At 51.5% G+C, this 12,511-nt stretch overlaps 1 long non-coding RNA gene across 1 annotated transcript; it reads left to right on the top strand.

Moving 5' to 3' along the window:
• The first annotated feature begins 11,695 nt into the window (after positions 1 to 11,695).
• LOC149122514 (uncharacterized) lies at positions 11,696 to 12,310 on the top strand. Its single transcript, XR_016219584.1, has 2 exons — positions 11,696 to 12,015; positions 12,193 to 12,310. It is a non-coding gene; the product is annotated as an uncharacterized LOC149122514 (long non-coding RNA).
• The last annotated feature ends 201 nt before the right edge of the window (positions 12,311 to 12,511 follow it).

The following is a 12,511-nucleotide window of genomic DNA, read 5'->3' as shown; positions in this document are numbered from 1 at the left end:
AGGAAAAGCACCTGGCTCCTGGCTCCTGCCAGGATCAGCGTGGTGCGCCGGCTGCAGCGGCGGCCATTGGAGGGTGAACCAACGGCAAAGGAAGACCTTTCTCTCTCTGTCTCTCTCTCTCACTGTCCACTCTGCCTGTCAAAAAAAAAAAAAAAAAAAGAAAAAGAAAAAAAAAAAGACACTTAGAACTCAAACCATGGCCAGTGGGGCGGGATGGGGCAGGGGCTGTGTCTGCAAAGTGCGGGTACATTTCCTCCGATTCACAGCAGAGCTGGACTCAGGGCCCTCTGGCTTCTCCATCCTGTCTCATAGAACTTAAACTGTTTAAGGAATCAAACGATGAATCACAGAGTTTTTTTTTTTTTTAAGATTTATTTTTATTTATTTGAAGGAGTTACAGAGAGAAGTAGAGACAGAGAGAGAGGTCTTCCATCTGCTGGTCCATTCCCCAGATGGCCGCAATGGCCAGAGCTGCACTGATCCAAAGCCAGGAGCCAGGAGCTTCCTCCGGGTCCCCCATGTGGGTGCAGGGGCCCAAGGACCTGGGCCATCTTCAACTGCTATCCCAGGCCATAGCAGAGAGCTGGATCAGAAGAGGAGCAGCCAGGACTCAAACCGGCGCCCATACGGGATGCTGGCGCTTCAGGCCAGGGCTTTAACCCGCTGCGCCACAGCACCAGCCCCATTGAATGGTATTTTTTGTGGGGTGGGCATGGGGGAAGTTTTAAAGATGAGTTCAGAGTGGGGCCAGCGCTGTGGTACAGTGGGTTAAGCCGCTGCTTGTGATTCCAGCGTCCTATATCAAAGTGCCAGTTCGAGTCCCAGGTGCCCCACTTCAGATCCAACTTCCTACTGATGCACCTAGGAAGGCAGCAGATAATGACCTGGGTGCTTGGGCCCTTACAGCCCACATAGGAGACCAGGATGGAGTTCCAAGCTCCTGGCTTCTGCCTGGCCCAGACCTGGCTGTGGCTGTGGCTGTGGCAGTCTCTGGGGAGTAAACCAGAGGATGGAAGATTCTCTCTCTCTCTCTCTGTCTCTCTCTCTCTCTCCTTCTGTCACTGTACCTTTAGAATAAATAAATAAATAGATGAGCCTGGAGAGATGAGCAAGGACTGAATCATTCGGGGATGGGAGACCATGGCAGAAGTTTCAGACTGTATAGGCAAGGGGAAGCTGCTGGAAGTTGTGTTGGAGAGGAGAGCGTACACCTTCTCAGTGAGACCATCTAAGTGCCCTGTGCTTCCAGGCCAGACAGGAGGAAGCTGTAGAGTGAACAAAGGTGGCAATAAAGAGGAACTGAGGGGCCGGCGCCGTGGCTCACTTGGTTAATCCTCCACCTGTGGCGCCAGCATCCCATATGGGTGGCGGGTTCTAGTCCTGGTTGCTCCTCTTCCAGTCCAGCTCTATGCTGTGGCCCGGGAAGGCAGTGGAGGATGGCCCAGGTGCTTGGGCCCCTGCACCGGCATGGGAGACCAGGAAGAAGCACCTGGCTCCTGGCTTCGGATCAGTGTAGCTCCAACTGTAACGGCCATTTGGGGGGTGAACCAATGGAAGGAAGACCTTTCTCTCTGTCTCTTTCACTGTCTAACTCTATCTGTCAAATAAAAAAAAAATCAAAAAAGAGGAACTGAGAGAAGGTGAGGGTAGACACTCAGCAGCTGCTTAGGGGAGAGTGGGTGATGGCCAAGGTGCACCCCACTCCTCTGCCCTGAGACGCTGGGTGGAGGAGAAGCAGGTGTCGTCTTCTACTTGGCCCTGCTGAGTTGAAGGTGCCACTGAGACTCAAGTGAAGACTCCCAGAGTGGTCAGATGGACACGGAGCTCTCATCTGGAGAGAATTGCATGGGCGTCGATGACACCAAGATGGTAGGGACACACAGGAGTGGATAAGGGCACCAAGATCCTGAGTTTTCTGTTGCCAACAAGAAAACACTACAGATGGGATGCTTCTTAAAGAAAAGAGCTTCAGGCCGGCGCCGCGGCTCACTAGGCTAATCCTCCGCCTTGCGGCGCCGGCACACCGGGTTCTAGTCCCAGTCGGGGCACCAGATTCTGTCCCGGTTGCCCCTCTTCCAGGCCAGCTCTCTGCTGTGGCCAGGGAGTACAGTGGAGGATGGCCCAAGTGCTTGGGCCCTGCACCCCATGGGAGACCAGGAAAAGCACCTGGCTCCTGCCATCAGATCAGCACGGTGCGCTGGCTGCGGCGGCCATTGGAGGGTGAACCAACAGCAAAGGAAGACCTTTCTCTCTGTCTCTCTCACTGTCCACTCTGCCTGTCAAAAAAAAAAAAAAGAAAAGAAAAGAAAAGAGCTTCACTTGGGCTTCAGCTCTGGTCCAAGGTTGAGGGGTTGCACCTGGGGACGACTTTCTTGCTGGCAGAGTCCCAAGGTGGTGCAGGGTATCACATGGAAGAGACAGTATGCTTGTTCCTCTACACTCTGGGCTCTCTCTTCTAATAAAGCCAGCAGGATGCAATCATGGTGGCCCCAGCCCGAGGGCATCATCTAATCTTACCTCCCCAGGCTGCACCTCTCAACACCATCATCAGAGTAAATTTCCACCCTTTCAAAGCCTCACAATGGGGACTGAACTCCAGCACATGAACCTTGCGGAGACACACTCAGACCAAATCCAGGGGCCAGCGATGTGGCGCACCAGGTTAAGCCCCCACCTGTGATGCCAGCGTCCCACGTAAGTACCAGTTCAAGTCCCAGCTGGCTGTTCTACTTCTTATCCAGCTCCCTGCTAACATGCCTGGAAAAGCAGCAGAAGATGGTCCGAGTGCTTGGGCCCCTGCTCACATGTGGGAGACCTGGATGGCTTTGGCCTGGCCCAGCCTGGGCTGTTGTGGCCATTTAAGGAGTAAACCAGAAGACAGATGTCTCTGTCTCTCTCTGTCTCTCTGTCTCTCTGTCTCTCTCTCTGCCTTTCAAATAAACAAATAAATCTTAAAACACACACACATACAAGCAAAGCCAGGGGAGCCAGCGCTGTGGCATGCTTGGCTAAGCCTCCACCTACAGCGCTTACACCCCATACAGGTGTCAGTTTGAGCTGCGTCCTCTTCCAATCCAACTCTCTGCTTATGGCCTGGGAATGCAGTGAAAGATGGCCCAAATGCTTGGGCCTTTACACCCATGTGAGAGAACTGGAAGAAGCTCCAGGCTCCTGCCTTTGGCGTGACATAGCCCTGGCCATTGCAGTCATTTGGTGGAATGAACCAGACCTTTCTGTCTGTAACTCTGCCTCAAAAAAGGAAAGAAAACCCTACTCAAACCACAGCAGCAAAGGGAGAGTAGAGAGTGAGTAGAGCCAAAGAGAAGCAAGCCCAGAATGAAGCTATGGAGAACCTAGACAGGAAAAACTGACAAAGGAACTCCTTAAAGAGAGTCCTAGAGAGTCCTGAATGGTGAAAAGTAACACCAGGAGACAGTGCATTCCTGAGGACAAGGGGAGAAACTATCCCAAGAAAGAGAAAATAGTCAAGGCCAGCATTGTGGCGTAGCAGATAAAGCACCAGCATGCCCTGTGGGCAGGTTCAAGTCCCAGCTCCCTGCTAATGAACCTGGGAAAGCAGCAGAGGATGGTCCAAGTGCTTGGGTCCCTGCACCTGCGTGGGAGACCTGGAAGAAGTTCCTGCTCCTGACTTCCGTCTGACCCAACCCTGGCTGTGGCAGCCATTTGGGTAGTGAAACAGTAGATGGAAAGTATTTATTGGGGCCAGTGTTGTGACGTAGTGGGTAAAGCTGCTGCCTAAGGATGGGAGACCTCAGCATCCCATATGGGCGCTGGTTCAAGTCCTGGCTGCTCCACTTCCAATCCAGATCTCCGCTATGGCCTGGGATAGCAATAGAAGATGGCCCAAGTCCTTGGGCCCCTGCACCCACAGGGGAGACACAGTAGAAGCTCCTGGCTCCTGGTTTTGGATCGGCACAGCTCCGGCTGTTGCGGCCATCTGGGGAGTGAACCAGCAGAAGGATGACCTCTCTCTCTCTCTCTCTCTCTCCTCTTATTTATTTCAAATAAATAAACAAAAGCTTGAAAGAGAAAAAGAGTAGTCACGGAACAGATGCCATGTGGAGGCCAGCTAAGACCACAGGTGGGGACCACTCTTGACTCGCACGGGAAATATGAGGTGGAAAAATGGGATGATAACTGTGGACAATTCTTTCAAGACACTGGGCCCACAGAGAAGCAGTTGACGATAGAGGCTTGAGGTGGAAGAACTGAAGTCAGGTTCCTTGGAAAGCAGCAGAGAGGGTGCAGGTAGAGGAAAGAATTACCTCTGAAGTGAGGAAGACACCTCCACCCTGTAACAGGAAGCGGGGGGTGGGGGGGGGCAGGCAGTGCAGAGCAGGCTGGTACAGAGAGACCTGTTGGCAGGAAATTGATACTGTATCCACTGGGTGATTTCTGCTGTCCCTTGGAAGAGTGGATAAGGAGGAGAGAGTGTAAGGAGGTTAGGAGAGACACAAAGACCAGAGAGAGCTGATAAGGGGGCAGTCATGGAGACGAGCCTAAGCACTGGGACTCTGACCATGGAGGCACGGAACAGCTGCGCTGGGCGGAGCTGATCCCACGGGAAGGGGGCTGTGCAGACAGCAGCGCCTGAACGAAGAGGCCTGGAGACAGAGCAGCTCTGGCAAAAGTCAGACTGCGATCAGCAGAGCAAATGACTGCGTAGCGGCAGAGGAAGCCGCCATCGGAACCATGAAGTCACGGAACGGAGGAGTCACGGTTCAGGTGAGTCGCCCACAAGGGCACAGCCCTCCATCGGGCGGCAGCAGGGGGGTCAGTCAAGGCAGAAGAAAGAAGACCGCGGGGCAGGCGCTCAAATCATGTGTGAAACAGGGGGAGACGGAGGAGATAGTGGTCCTGGAGCCTCTGGGGGATTCTGATCCTCGCACACGTAGTTCTCAGAGCTTCATGAGCTGGGCAACTGATCATCTTAGGTTTCCTAAATCTTAGAGGGGAATAAATGTAGATCTCTTGGAAAGACTCCCCAGGATAACTGGACTTTCCTAACAAATGAAAGGGGCTACATGTTCCTAAATATATCTTAGGCATTGAAGTCACTTTTACGTCAGAAAAATAAATATCCAAGCATTAACCACACACAGCCCTAGAGTCACTCAAATCAAGAAGTTTGGTGTTTGTTTTGTTTTGTTTTGCCAGGATGAATCATCATTCAATGACACATCCTGCTGGGAACCTCCAGCACATCTCCTAACAGGGACCTCTCCTGTGGCTTCAGGTCCTTGACCTCCTGGGTCTCTCCCATCTCACACCTCACCACTGAGCTCAGTCTCTTTCCTACTTAGCAGAAGGATGGAAAATCAAAATCACCAACAGCAAATGTTCGAAGGCAACTCTCTTCGTGGAAATAGAAGTCCCGAGGAAAACAGCTGTGCAGTATCTAACCTCTTCCTCTGATGAACAGGGCGAGATTACGACCAGTGATTTTCCCAACCCTCATGTCAGCTGAGGCATCACACGTCGAGGATCCTGTGCCATCCTCTAGGGAGGGGACAGAGGCAAAGACGGCCTAAATCCGTCTGCCCAGTGTGGACTGAAGATCAGCCCACGGCTGTTTGTTAGCAGTCTGTAGCAAGATAAGTGCAAGAAGCAAGAGTGTTTAGAGGGGTGAGCAGTGTGGCACAGCAGGTTAAGCTGCCACTAGGGATGCCCTCATCCCACATAGGAGTACCTGAAATGGAGTCCCACCTCTGTTCCCAGTCCACATTCCTGCTAATGCCACCCTGGGAAGTGCAGGTGGCGGCTCAAGTTACTGACTCCTTGCTACCTCATGGAAGACCCGGATGCAGCTACTGGCTCCAGCCCTGGTTGCTATGGGCATTTGGGGAGTGAGCCAACAGATGGAAGGTCTCTCTCCATCATTCTTTCCCTCTTTCCCTCTCTCTCTCTCTTTCTCTCTCTCTTTCTCCCACTCTGCCTTCCAAATAAACAACCTTACAGTAACTTGACAGGATATTTTTGTAGCTGATAGACCAGTTTAAAATGGAGATTATATTTCATATATCTTTATTATATTTTCACTCATTTTCCTAGTAATTCTCTTTACTATTTTATAAAAATGATGATCCATCACAGATTGAAATTTTTTTTAAAAAATCTGGTTCTTTGGGCTGATGCTGTGGCTTAGTAGGTTAAGCCTCTGCCTATGGCATCCAATATGGGCAATGGTTCAAGTCCTGGCTGCTCCATTTACTATTCAGTTCCCGGCTAATGCACCTGGGAAAGCAGGGGAAGATGGCCCAAGTGCTTGGGTCCCTGCACCCATGAGGGAGATCTAGAAGAAGCTCCTGGATCCTGGCTTTGGATCAGCCAAGCTACGGCCCTTGCAGCCACTTGGGGAATGAACCAGTGGATGGAAGGCTGCTCTCTCCCTCTCTCTCCTTGTAACTCTGCCTCTCAAATAAACAAACCCTTTAAAAAAATCTGGTGCCTAGTCAAAGATATTTGAGAAGGGCAAACCTAGGTAGGACTGCCTGATTTGTTCCTAGCCTCACAGAAGCTCTTAGGCTGGAGGAAAGAGCTAGTGAGACACATGTGGGAGGAAAATTTAGACTAACCCTATGTCAGATCTCCACTCTACCACTTACTGTAGACCTTGCATAAGCCATCCCACCTTAGTTCCCGACCTGAAGGTGAGAATAATAAGCCTTGCCTTGCAGATCTGAGATGAAGTTTACACGAGGTGCAGTGCTGTGAGCCTGATTCAATATCATCTGGTTGAACCCTACCTAGTGCTCCAGCGAGAATCTCGGGCCACACCAATCCGCCACAGGCGCCCCAGCACGGTGGGCACACCCTGACTAGGATGCCTACCGCAGGAAGGCGGGTAGCAACGGACGTGTCGCCTGGTCTCTGCCAAACCTGAAGAGCCAAGTATCCTTATTAGAAGGAAAATGAGGCCGTCACTGTTGGCTCCCATTCCCCCATTCTCTCATGACAAAGAACCTTGAGATCGCTGGGGTCTAGGGGAGCTGGGAATTCACTGCCTCTCACTTGTCCAGCACTGACTTAGCAATAAGTTTATGATCTTACCTGGCCAATGAGAAAGGAGAAGGGACCGGAGTCCCTCCAGGAACGAGAGCCTGCTGGGAAATATTCTCATTACTCTTAAGAGCAGGGAAACTGGGCTTTTCCTCTGCCTCTCTGTGTTGTCTACACTTGAAGCCTGGAATTGCTGAAGCCATCCTGGGCTCACTCAGCAGAAAACAGGAATAAAGTAGTGGAAAGTCACTGGACCCTGTTGACCTTGTTGACCCCATGAGATGAAGCGGTCCTGGATGAGAATCATCTCAGCACTTTCAGTCTGCGAGATGATCAGCTTCTTTGTGATTACACCACTGTTAATTGGGTTTTCATTTACTCGCAGCCAGAAGTATATACAAAAAAGAGATGTGAGCTATTGGGTTACAAACAGTCCGGCAGCCTCAATCCTGGGGCTTCCCCTACTCCCTGCTTCTGAGCAGCTGAGTCACTTCTGACTCATCCAGCGAACCCCAAATCTTTGAAGGAGCTGGGGAGGCAAGGAGTCCATCCCCTTTCACCAGGACATAACTCCTGGCTTTCAGCAAGTTCTCAGAGCAGCCCCTGGCCCATCTTCCTCATCGGCTTTAGCTAAGGAAGCCGGAGCTTTACAGAGCTAACTGCGGGCTTGGAGGCTGGGAATAAAAGGCGTGGCGTGCACCTGCCTGGGTCCCCGGCCTCGTCTGCTTCTCCCACAGGTCCTCGCATCACCGTTCATCCCCTGAAGTGGATCCTCCTCTCCAGGCCTCTCCCATCCTCCAAGGGCATTTCCAGCCCCTCCTCTTTGGGAATCCCTCCACCCCAGAGCAAGACCATTCTCTGCACGGCACACATGGCTGCGGGGTGATATTTGGCAAGGCTCTGCCTTCTTTACTGACCCCCCTTGAACTTGACATTGCCCCTCAAAACCTAACCACTGCACCTTGGAGGGCAGGGATGAGTGCAGCCCTGTGTCCCCAACAGTGCCCAGCACAAAGAAGCATTAAGCAAATGCCCAAGCTCAACCGAAAAATAAACTTCCCCATAGTCATAAAATCACAGGCTGTCACTCCCAAAGGTTCCCTTGTCACACTGTCACCCGTGGCGACCCTGCAGATGGACATCTGGCTCAGACTTCGGTGTTTGCACTGAAGCGCAGCTCATTATTTTGGGTGCCACCAGTTTCATTTCTGCTCAGCTCCTTATTGAAAAGTTCTTTCAATTTTACTACCAACCCCAAATTTCTTTCCCTATGACTTGCTTTCAAATTACAGTTGTGCTTTCGGGAATAAGATAGAATAATAGGGGCTGGAATTGTGGCATAACGGGTTAAGCCACCACCTGCAGTGCCGGCGCCCCATTGGAGCGCTGGTTGGAGTCCCCACCACTCCGCTCCCATTCCAACTCCCTGCTAATGCACCTGGGAAAGCAGTAGAAGCTGATCCAAGTGTTTGGGACCCTGCCACCCATGTAGGAGACCCATATGGAGTTCCTGGCTCCTGGAATCAGCCTGGCTCAGTCCCAGCCATTGCAACCACTTGGGGAATGAATCAACAGATGACAGAGCTCGCTCTGTCTCTCCCTCTCTGTCACTCTGCCTTTCAAATAAATGAATCTTAAAAAAAAAAAAAAAACCAGAATAGAATAATATATTCCATTTCCAACATGACAGCCCTGCAAATATTCAAGGTCGCTATTCTAGCCATTCTAATTCTTCATTTCTCCACAATAATTCTTCAGTACTTAGCTTATTCTGTTAAAGGGGTGCTTTCTAGAACATTTTCCGTATTTCTTGTATGCACTCCAATTAGCCATATCTCTCTGAAAACGGAGCCATTCATTCAACAAATATGAGCACTTCCTGCACGCCAGGCTTGCAACAGAGAATCAAATGAAGAACTTGCAATCCAGGAGGCAGAGATGGGGAACAAAGTGTGTGGAGTCCAGGCATCGCCCAATGCCGAGGCTGCCAATCACACACGGCACATCAGTTTCAGCACACAGACTCCCGCAACGTGGAAGACGAGCCACTGACAAGAGCAGGCTAACTAGGCCAGGAAAGAACTCCCCAGAAGAAAGGACATTTTTGCTGAACCTAAAATCTGAGTTTCAATGAATTAGGCAAAGTAAGAGAGGAACTGTGTGCAGGGAGGAGGAAAGGGAGGGGCAGAGAGAAAGCAGAGGGAAGAAAGAGACATGAGGCTTGCGAGCTGAGCAGGGACCGGAGCAGGCAGTCGCTGGTGGGCCACGTGAGGGAGGCTGACTCACATCCTGGAGAGGCTGGGGATACGCAGCGGCCATACATGACCCTCTTTGCACTGTGGCTGTGATACGAAAAGTGGGTTGGAGGCGACAAAGGCCTCAGGCTGGGAGACCAACTCAGAAGCTGCTACTCTAACCCGAGCCAAAACCGGAACACCAGACAGTGCTCTGAACCGAGGTTGTGGCAACGGGAATGAAGAGTGAATTCCACAGACACACTTGGGAGCTAGTTCAAACGTGGAGTCCATCCGATTCGGTGCCTGGCTGGAGGAAGGCAGGGAAGGATATCTTGGACACGTGTGCAGACGGCGGTGCTGTCTGCTGAGACTGGAAACCTCAGGGGAGACCTAGGTTTTCAAGAGGAAGATGAAGAGCTCCATGTTGGATACACTTAGTTGGGATAAGCTAAGTAGAGGCGCCTAGGGGCCGGCGCTGTGGTGCACTAGGTGAATCCTCCATCTACGGTGCCAGCATCCCATATGGGTGCCGGTTCTAGTCCCGGTTGCTCCTCTTCCAATCCTGCTCTCTGCTGTGGCCCAGGAGGGCAATAGAATATGGCCCAAGTGCTTAGGCCCCTGCACCTGTGTGGGAGACCAGGAAGAACCTCCTGGCTTCTGGCTTCAGATCGGCGCAGCTGCAGCCGTAGCGGCCATCTGGAGAGTGAACCAACGGAAGGAAGACCTTTCTCTCTGTCTCTCCCTCTCACTGTCTGTAACTCTATCTCTCAAATAAAATAAATAAAAGTCTTAAAAAAAAAAAAGTAGAGGCATCTAATTGGATGGCAAGAGACAGTTCCACAAGACTCTGTCGTCATCAGGATATAAATGGTAACTGCAGCCTTGGGAGAGGAAATCAGCTCACTTAGCAAAGAACAATAATAATGACGATAATAACAATACATAGAAGGAAAAGACACTTAAACCACCGAGAAACACAGCATTTCATGGCTGGGTTGAGGACAGGCTACCAGCAATGGCGACCAAGAAAGAACAGCCAGAAAGGTAAAAGGAGAAGGGAGAGTGTGACGTCCTGGAAGCCACAGGAAGCAGAAGGAGCCGAGCACTGCAGAGATCCCTGACTGTGCCTGCCTAGGCCGTGACGGTCCCCTTCCTTCTCAGGGGGCCTCATGACACCACCACAGTGCAGGGTCCGGCCGCAGCTGCACCACGGTGCTGGCCATACTGAGTGCCGTCGGCTGAACTGTGTCTCCCAGAAGTTACATGCAAGTCTCAACCCCACCCTCACCCCCACCCCACCAGTACCTGCGAATGCAACCTTATTTGGACACAGGGTTTCTGTAGCTGTCATCAAGTCAAAGTGAGGTCATACTGGATTGCGGATGGGTGCTTGTAACAAGGCAGAAATTTGGATACAGAAGCTGGAACACACAGGAAACACGAGCATGTGCAGGCAGAGGCGGAGGTTGGGGCTGCATTGCCACAGCCAGGGATTGCCAGCGACCCCCAGAAACCAGCAGAGGCAAGAGGACTCGGCCCCTGAGCTTTCTGCTGACTCTGAAGTGGTGGACTTCTAGCCCCCAGGACGGGGAGAGCATCTACTCCTGTTGTTTGAAGCCACCCAGCGTGTGGGGCTCTGCCTCAGCATTGTCCTTGGGGTCACCTAACATCCCAGTCTCCTTGATCTGAACACGACCAAGTTTCCTCATCCTCACCTTGCATTGCACTCCAAAGCTTTTAAATTAAGTTTACTACTTATACCTGCTTTACTCTAGGTACTCTGGAATGCTGATCTAGCTTTTCTATTATTTTTATTTATTTGAGAGACAGAGAAAGACAGCTCCCATCTGCTGGTTCACTCCCCAGATGCCCACGATGCACTGGACTGAAGCTACCGCTGTGAGCCAGGAACTCAATCCAGGTCTCCCACAGCAGAGGCGGCAACCCAATCACTGAGCCATCACTGCTGCCAGACAATCATGAACCAAGGTCATAGGACATCACATATCGGTCAAGGTTCTTCTCCCAGCTAGACATAATAGACAGTTACGTCTTATCACAAATCGATCACATAAGACCTTCCCCGATGCCTGGTGAAATCCGGATACACCAAGTCTACTGGAAATCCAGATGGGCCAGTCCAATAACCACATGAAACCAGTACCTTGTCTCGACCAGGATGGTCTCAAAGCTGCCCTCTGCACCACGCCGGCCGTGTGCAGAAGTGGCCGTTCGTGTTGAGTGACTCCATTCCTCTGCCCTAGGCAGCGTGCCCTGCCCACGCTGCCTGCTCTGCCTGCACCTTGGCCTTCAGGTCAGAGACTGTGTCTCTTGGGCGGGACTTCGCAGCACCTCTGAAATCTGACTCAGCTGCCACACCCACCACCTCCTCCTGACCCGGCATCTCCCTCTGCTCAAACTCAACAGGTGTCGTCCACAACCCAGGCAGGAGGCTCCCTGTCCCCTCCCTGGTGACTCTCTACAGGCTCCCACTCATTGGTTTGGTAACCTAGCATTCACTCCACTCTGAAAGCAGAAAGCAGCCACCAGGAGCCTTCCGCGTGGAAAGTGGGTGTGCGCAGGGCCCTGGGAAGCCAAGGTGCATGCGTATCAGGAGCCCTTCTCTGTGTGAGACCAGAGGTCACCAAAGCTGAAACCTGCTGGCCAGGTGGCGGAACAAATGGGCCACCATGTTTTTTTGCCAGCAACCAAAGCTGTGCGTGAAATGTTGGCTACAGAGAGGAACGAGGGTGGGGAGGTGAGTACCTGTTGGTAGCAACCCCTTCCCTTCACCCCTGGGTGGCAGCTCCCTTGGGCCTGGGCGACTCCATAGGTAGGTTTATTTGACTGTTGATTTTGCTGTACTGGACACTTCTTTTCCCTCCCTTCCCCATAGCACATGCCAACCCTCTCCTCCCACCCCTCTTTTTGACAGGACAAAATACCATGAATGAATAAAGACATATTAGAACTGGAAAACCAAGCAGGGAGTCCCCGGCCGGAACCCTCGCACCTTCCCTCCTGTATTCTGAATTAAAAGGCTTCACTCTTCACATTGTCTTTGCTGGGCACAGAATGAAAGAAAGGAGAATACTCAAACGATTTCATTTTTTTTTTTTCTCAGATTTTCTGAAAAGCTACTTAGGAGATGAATTAGATCACAAATGTTTAGAACTAAAGAGTTAAGGTAACATTGGATGCTGTAACACACAATAGGAGTTCATTGTCACTCCCAAAAAGAATACAAATTGGGG

Source organism: Oryctolagus cuniculus, chromosome 13 (assembly GCF_051225735.1).
Source record: "Oryctolagus cuniculus isolate XC-2025 breed Fujian yellow rabbit chromosome 13, ASM5122573v1, whole genome shotgun sequence".
NCBI classification, from domain to species: domain Eukaryota; kingdom Metazoa; phylum Chordata; class Mammalia; order Lagomorpha; family Leporidae; genus Oryctolagus; species Oryctolagus cuniculus.
This window is presented reverse-complemented; position numbering and strand designations above follow the sequence as displayed.